At 49.3% G+C, this 7,270-nt stretch overlaps 1 pseudogene; it reads right to left on the reverse strand.

Annotated features, from left to right (window-relative positions):
* Positions 1-695: 695 nt before the first annotated feature.
* On the reverse strand, positions 696-5,353 carry LOC118474728 (carbamoyl-phosphate synthase large chain, chloroplastic-like; annotated as a pseudogene).
* Positions 5,354-7,270: the final 1,917 nt, after the last annotated feature.

The raw sequence follows: 7,270 nt of genomic DNA on the forward strand, positions 1-7,270 counted from the left end.
CTTTTCATGTACTAGCTAATGATAAAAATAAATAATTATCTTATCAAAAGATTACTCATTGTATAAATGTGTTCATTTTAATATACACGTAATGATTTTTTACATCTAACAATGTGTATAAGTGACAGTGTTTATATTATAAAATATCTTAATTGTAATTTAAGCGGTGACAAGGATCACCATCGGAAACGGGGATAGAAAAGAAATATCTTCCGCAAGCGTTTGTGAATATCTCCACGGAGAATTTGTTTAGTCACAAGGATAAAGAGCTATTCCCCAACGATAAATTCTCCATTGCCATCCCTAGTTGTACAGTACACCTAATAATACTTCCTTGACACAAACCGTTTCTTGTACAGTAAAATGCCTGTCTACTCATCAAAGAATCTGATTATAACATGCATAAGCATAACAATACATGTACGTCGCACATTTTCGTTTTTGTGAGACAATGATACAATGTAAATAAACCTCCACAAGGGATATGATATGGTATGGTACTCGTCATCAAAACCGCAGTTGGGAAGAAGCCTTATTTCCATGGATGCTATCACCCTTCTAACATGACAAACTACAACTACGTTCGCCCAACACCGATTCTGTCCAGCCATGCCTGTGACCGATACAATCTGGATGCCTGTCTTTGCGCATGCATGCTGCAGGTGCCAACCATAAACAAAATTTTCATTTGGGATGTGGTTTTGGCTTTTGAGCTAGGCTCACATTATATATGGGAAAAGAAGAGACACCACTAAGGGGCGGTTCGTGCCACCGCCTGTAAATCCTCCGAAGCATCAGCAGTCTGGAAGTAATCTTGCAAGGCGAGGATCTCGATCGACTTGTTCTTCAAGCTCTTGATGGCATCGATGGAGGCCCGTGCACCGTCCACGGTCGTGGTGATCGGCACCTTGTAAGCGAGGGCAAGCCGACGAAGCTGGAGGCCGTCTTTGGAGTCAGAGAGCGTCGCCCGAGCTTGTTATCACCATGATCTGTATCTGGCCATTCTTCAGCATATCTCTGGCATTTGGCCGCCCCTCATGGATTTTAGTACCGGCTCCACCGGGGACGCCCTCGAGCTGGAGCACTTTGGCTGTTCCAGACGTGGCGACGATGCTGAAGCCAAGCTCCCGGAACCCACGCCCGATCTCAGCAAGGTGCCGTTTCGTCAGATCATTCAGGCTAAGGAACACGGTGCCGCTTAGGGGGAGCTTCTGTCCCGCAGCAATCTGCGCCTTTGCAAAGGCACCGGAGGAACTCGTAGTCGATGCCCATCACCTCCCCGGTGCTGCGCATCTCTGGTCCGAGGAGAATGTCACACCCTTGAAATTTCTCGAACGGAAGAACAGCCTCCTTAACAGACACGTGCTTAGGAATCACTTCTTCAGTGAACCCAAGCTCTGGCAGGGTCACACCAGACATCACCAGTGATGCATACTTGGCTAGCGGATGGTCCGATCGCCTTGGATACAAAAGGGACTGTGCGTGATGCACGAGGGTTTGCCTCAAGTAAGAACACATCACCAGAAGTGGATATAGCATACTGACAGTTCATTAGTCCGCACACATTCAGACACTTTGCTAGCTTGGTGGTCCATGAACGGATGACTTCTAGGCACTTGGCTGAGACTGTTCTAGTGGGAGAGAACATGCTGAATCGCCTGAATGTATGCCAGCTTGCTCGATATGCTCCATAATTCCACCAATCACAACATTCCAGCTGTGTCAGCCAATGCATCAACATCAATTTCAACTGCATCAATCAGATATTTGTCCACTAAAACAGGCCTTTCTGGATCTACTTGCACTGCAGTCGCAAGGGTACTTGATCAGCTTTTCATCGTTGTACACAATCTCCATTGCCCGTCCACCAAGAACATATGACGGACGGACCACAACAGGGTAGCCTATTTCTGAGGCAATTGCCAATGCATCAGACTCACTTCTTGCAATCCCTCCCTTTGGCTGTTCAATTCCAAGCTCCTCAAGAATTGCATTAAATCTTTTTCTGTCTCTCAGCAGCATCAATGGAATCTGGTGATGTTCCCCATATCTTCACATTACCAGTGCCTGAAGCAGAAACCATTTTGTTCTCCTCTATGTACTGTTGGATAGGCAGCGCAAGCTTTAATGGAGTCTGCCCTCCAAATTGCACAATTATAACATCTGGGCGCTCTAATCAAGGACATTTAATACATCCTCAACTGTCAGTGGCTCAAAGTACAAACGATCACTGGTATCATAGTCAGTAGAGACTGTCTCAGGATTGGAGTTCATCATAATAGTCTCGTATCCAGCCTATAAAGAGATAAAAGAGCAAAACATTAGTGCCAAAACAGCCATACAGAAAAATACAGGGCCATACAATTGAATGCATTTGACTAAGAAAATTCACAATTTCTCACAAACAATCTAGAACTGAGGAAAAAGATTACTGAAACAGGATGGGAATAAATGATGCAAAAAAACAAACCTCTCGAAGTGCAAATGATGCATGGCAACAGCAGTAATCAAACTGCAATGCCCTGGCCTATGCGATTTGGCCCACCACCCAATATCAGCACCTTCTCTTATTGGTTGGAGCTGATTCACATTCGTACTCATAGGAAGAATACATGTAGGGCGTGTTGGCTTCAAACTCAGCAGCGCAAGTATCAACACGTTTATATGACGGAGTGACGCCTAATGCCAAACGTCTTGATCTCACATCACTTTCTGATGAGGAAGTTGCAAATGCAATCTGCTTGTCACTGAATCCCCTCCTCTTCACTTGATAAAAGTCATCCTTTGACAATTGATCTAGGCTTCTTGATAAAAGGAACTGCTCAACATCCACTAGTTCCCTGAGCTCTGTAAGAAACCATTTGTCAATGAAGCTAATTTCGTGGATATCTTCGACCCTCATGCCTTTCTTGAAAGCTGCATAGATAGCATGGATACGATCTGGATTAGGTACCCGCAAGCTATATTTTATCTGTTCCCAGTCCCAGTCAAGTTCCTTGATAGGGCCACAACCCCATCCCGCAAAACCAGTCTCCAGTGAGCGGACAGCTTTCTGGAAGGACTCCTGGAAGGTACGCCCCAGTGCCATCGCCTCACCAACAGACTTCATCTGTGTGGTTAATATTGGCTCAGAGCCAGGGAATTTCTCAAAAGCAAAGCGTGGTATCTGCATAGTAAATGCCAGGTAGATTAGAAAAGCATATCAGATTAGCTCTGCTAGAAGCGCACGTGCAAATTCCAAATGATAAAAAACACCAAGAAGATATAAATATACATTTGTATAACTGAACAAGAAATATGTCTAGAATGGATGTAAGCAATTAGAAAAACCGACCATTCCAAACTTTGAATGTCTAGGAGGAAACTGAATAGCAGAGTAATATGCTGTGGATATGCAAGATGATGCTGAGAAGATAGCAATGAGATCTAGAGCAATTCACAGGTAAAGACAATGTGACTAGTCTCAGGTATACTTTAAAGAGAAGGTAGAAAATAGTCAACATACAGATCTCCACGATATGCACCATAACATTAAAAAAATATTGATTGTAACGCTATGCCCCTTCTATCGACAAATACATACATGAACAAGAAAATGTTACTCTTGCTTGAATTTGGAGACAACAAAGCAAAACTGGGGAAAATCGTACTAAACAGACTATAACTGACAAATGCATGCCTTCAGAAAGCTACTGACTTTGCCTTTTATTATACATGATATAAACAACCACTGTTGTATATAAACTAGTAGGTATATATCAGAGCATATACCACTTTAATTCAGTCTACCAACACGCTGAATAGTCAGCCAACGCATGAAGAGAAGGATAGGTAATAGAACAGACTTATTCTGTTCAATTACTTTGCTATCATACTTGCGAATCAACCATTGCCAGTGGATAGGTGACAACTGACAAGGAGTGAGGAAAGGAATACAGAGAAGTAAAATATATACTGCAGATGCATATTTGCGGAAAAAACTTCATTTGCGCAACTAAGAAAGCTGAGAAACTGAGATTGAAATGATACCTTTGTGACCACATAATCAATGGAAGGCTCGAAGCTAGCAGGAGTCTTCTTGGTAATATCATTGGGAATCTGGTCCAGAGTGTAGCCTACTGACAGCTTTGCAGCCATCTTGGCTATGGGAAACCCTGTCGCCTTTGAGGCAAGTGCGGACGACCTGGACACCCTGGGATTCATCTCGATGACCATCACCTCCCCATCTGCAGGATTGACCGCGAATTGCACATTGGAACCACCACACTCCACACCAATCTCACGGATGATGGCCACCGAGTAGTCCCTAAGCCTCTGGTACTCCTTGTCCGTGAGTGTCTGCGCAGGCGCGACGGTGATGGAGTCCCCCGTGTGCACGCCCATGGGATCAATGTTCTCGATGGAGCAGATGATGACGACATTGTCAGCCATGTCGCGCATGACTTCCAGCTCGTACTCCTTCCAGCCGAGCAGCGACTTCTCGACGAGCACCTGCTGAGTGTGCGACGCGGTAAGGCCGGCCCTGCATATGTCCTCAAACTCGGCCCTGTTGTAGGCGATGCCTCCGCCCGTGCCACCGAGAGTGAAGGCCGGACGAACAATGAGCGGGAACTCCCCGATGTCCTCAGCGATGGTGAGGCACTCCTCCAGCGTGGTGCCGATGCCGGAGGGCGGCGTCTGGAGGCCGATGCGGTCCATGGCCTGCTTGAAGAGCTGCCTGTCCTCGGCGGCGCGGATGGCGGGGAGGGAGGGCCCCGATAAGGCGCACCCCGAGGCGGTCGAGCGCGCCCGAGTCGGCAAGCGAGACCGCTAGGTTGAGCGCGGTCTGGCCGCCCATGGTGGGGAGCAGCGCGTCGGGGCGCTCGGCGTCGATGATGCGCTCGACGAGCGTCGGCGTCATGGGCCCTATGTAGGTGCGGTGGGCGAGCCCCGGGTCGGTCATGATGGTGGCCGGGTTGGAGTTGACGAGCACCACCTCGTAGCCCTCCTCCACCAGCGCCTTGCACGCCTGCGTGCCGGAGTAGTCGAACTCGCACGCCTGCCCGATGACGATGGGCCCCGCGCCGAGGATCATGATCTTCTTTACGCCCGAGAGGCCCCCGGCCTTGGTCGGCGCGGCCGGGAAGCGGCGCACCGTGACGGCGGCGTCGCCATCGGTGGAAGCGCGCACGGAGATGGCGGCGGCGCGGCGGCGGCGGGCGGGGCAGCGCGCGGAGCAGACGCGCGGGTGCGAGCCGAGGCGGCGGGCCTGGGAGTGGGAGGGGCGGAGCTGGGACGGGGTGTAGAGCGAGGTGGCCATGGCGGCGCAAGGAGTGTTTGGATGGGCAGTAGGAGGGGCAGAGGGATGAAAAAAGTAGGGTTTTAGTAGCGCGGCGGATTAGGGGTAGCCCCCAGGCCCCAGGGTTTAGATGATTAGTTTAATTCAGCCCCGCCATGGCCAGATTCTCTATCCGAACTTGATAGTACAGTGCGACTGTTCTAGCATCGAACTAGAATTCCGACCAGGAACAACATCTGAATTTGTAATGGGAAGCTACTAACTCCGTATTTTTGCCAGTAGTTTGTTTTGAATAAAACCGTGACAAATAAAAAGAAGTATTTTACAACAAATTTCCACCAACTTTTGGATCAGACAAAAGTTGGAGAAACGGACTGCCAAAGCCTCAGTCCTCTGTTTTTTCCTTTATGATTATTACCAAAGATTACGGCAGGTTTGCAGAATAGTGGACAAGAAAGGTAGACGGAGTCGAAGACCAAGCTTTTTATCCTCCTCCCAGATGACGACAAGGCTGAGAAATAGTTTAAGATAAGATCTCCATGATCATGGGTTGGGCTGAAAACGAAACGACATGCTGCACACTAATTGCTCCACTCATGTCTCCGCAAACGCTAATAGCTTAACAAAGGCTTCGAGAAACTGAAAACTTCAGTAAATTTTGCTCGTATGCCGAACGTGGGACAAAACAACTCTTCAGACCTTGTTTGCAGCAAGAACAGAGAGATTAAAATCCACTTGTGTCAGGTGGTAATTAGGGGCACCCAAATTATTCCCCAAGGACGCACTCAGGAGAAGTAAAAATATAACCTCAACGAGAAGCAGCCGAGGTACCTCCTAAACTGAGGCCTCTTGCCTCGCCCGAAGTCACCACCATTCTGTCCGTCTCACTCGAGCTGATCTCAGACAGATAAGACAAAAGCGCCCAAAATAGGTGGGGAACACTCACATTTAATGTGCATATCTACCCCACGCCGCGACGGCAGGAGCACAGTGGCTAGCAAAACAACAGCCATATCCGGGCGCAACAGCATGATTACGCCTCTGCCACACTACGAGCACGCCGCCTACATCCCCTGATGGGACATCTAATACGACGGATGAAGCAGACCGGCCCTCGGGCGCAAATCTCCACATCGCCCGACGCTGAATTCAGCCCTCGGGAACAATCTCTCTGGCTCGCCCGACGCTGAGTTCGGCCTCGGGTAATTTCTCCACCTCGCCCGAGCTCGACCTCGGCTATCTGCTCCACCACGAATCCCGTGCACGGCCACTCCGCCGACTATAGCACACGTCAAGGGATGGCTCAACCGACGTCTCGGGAAGACTCCCGCCTCGCCCGAGCAGGGCTCTGACCTCGATAAACGCAGCAAAGAATCGCGATGTCACCCCACGCAAGACGCTGACGCACTCCGTAAGCAAATCTTTTGCCCATACCCCGGCGCTGTTACAACAACTACGGTATGGGCAATCCCTCCCCGGGGGGCTCGCGCGTACGGCCACCCCCTGAAAGGGAATTAGGCTTACACCTATTTCCTAATTGATTTTGGTGGTTAAATTGTCCAACACAAATAATTGAACTAACTAGTTTGCTCTAGTCTATAAGTTATATAGGTGACAAAGGTTCACACTAAGCCAATAAAAGGACCAAGAAAAGGGTTCAACAAAGAGAGCAAGGGATAACCGAAGTGTGCCCTGGTCTGGCGCACCGGATTGTCCGGTGCGCCACCGGACAGTGTCCGGTGCACCAGGGGACTCCAAGCTGAACTCTTCACCTTCGGGAATTCTCAGAGGCGCTTCGCTATAATTCACCGGACTGTCCGGTGCCCCAGGGGAGAGCGTCTTTGAACCCGCCAGCTTCGGGAATCCGCTCCGCTAAAATTCACCGGACATGTCCGGTGCACACCGGACTGTCCGGTGAGCCAGCGGAGCAACGGCTACTTCGCGCGCAACGGTCGACTGCAACGCATTAAATGCGCGCCGGCGCGCGCAGAG

The sequence above is a fragment of the Zea mays genome, unplaced genomic scaffold (assembly GCF_902167145.1).
Source record: "Zea mays cultivar B73 unplaced genomic scaffold, Zm-B73-REFERENCE-NAM-5.0 scaffold_316, whole genome shotgun sequence".
NCBI lineage: Eukaryota > Viridiplantae > Streptophyta > Magnoliopsida > Poales > Poaceae > Zea > Zea mays.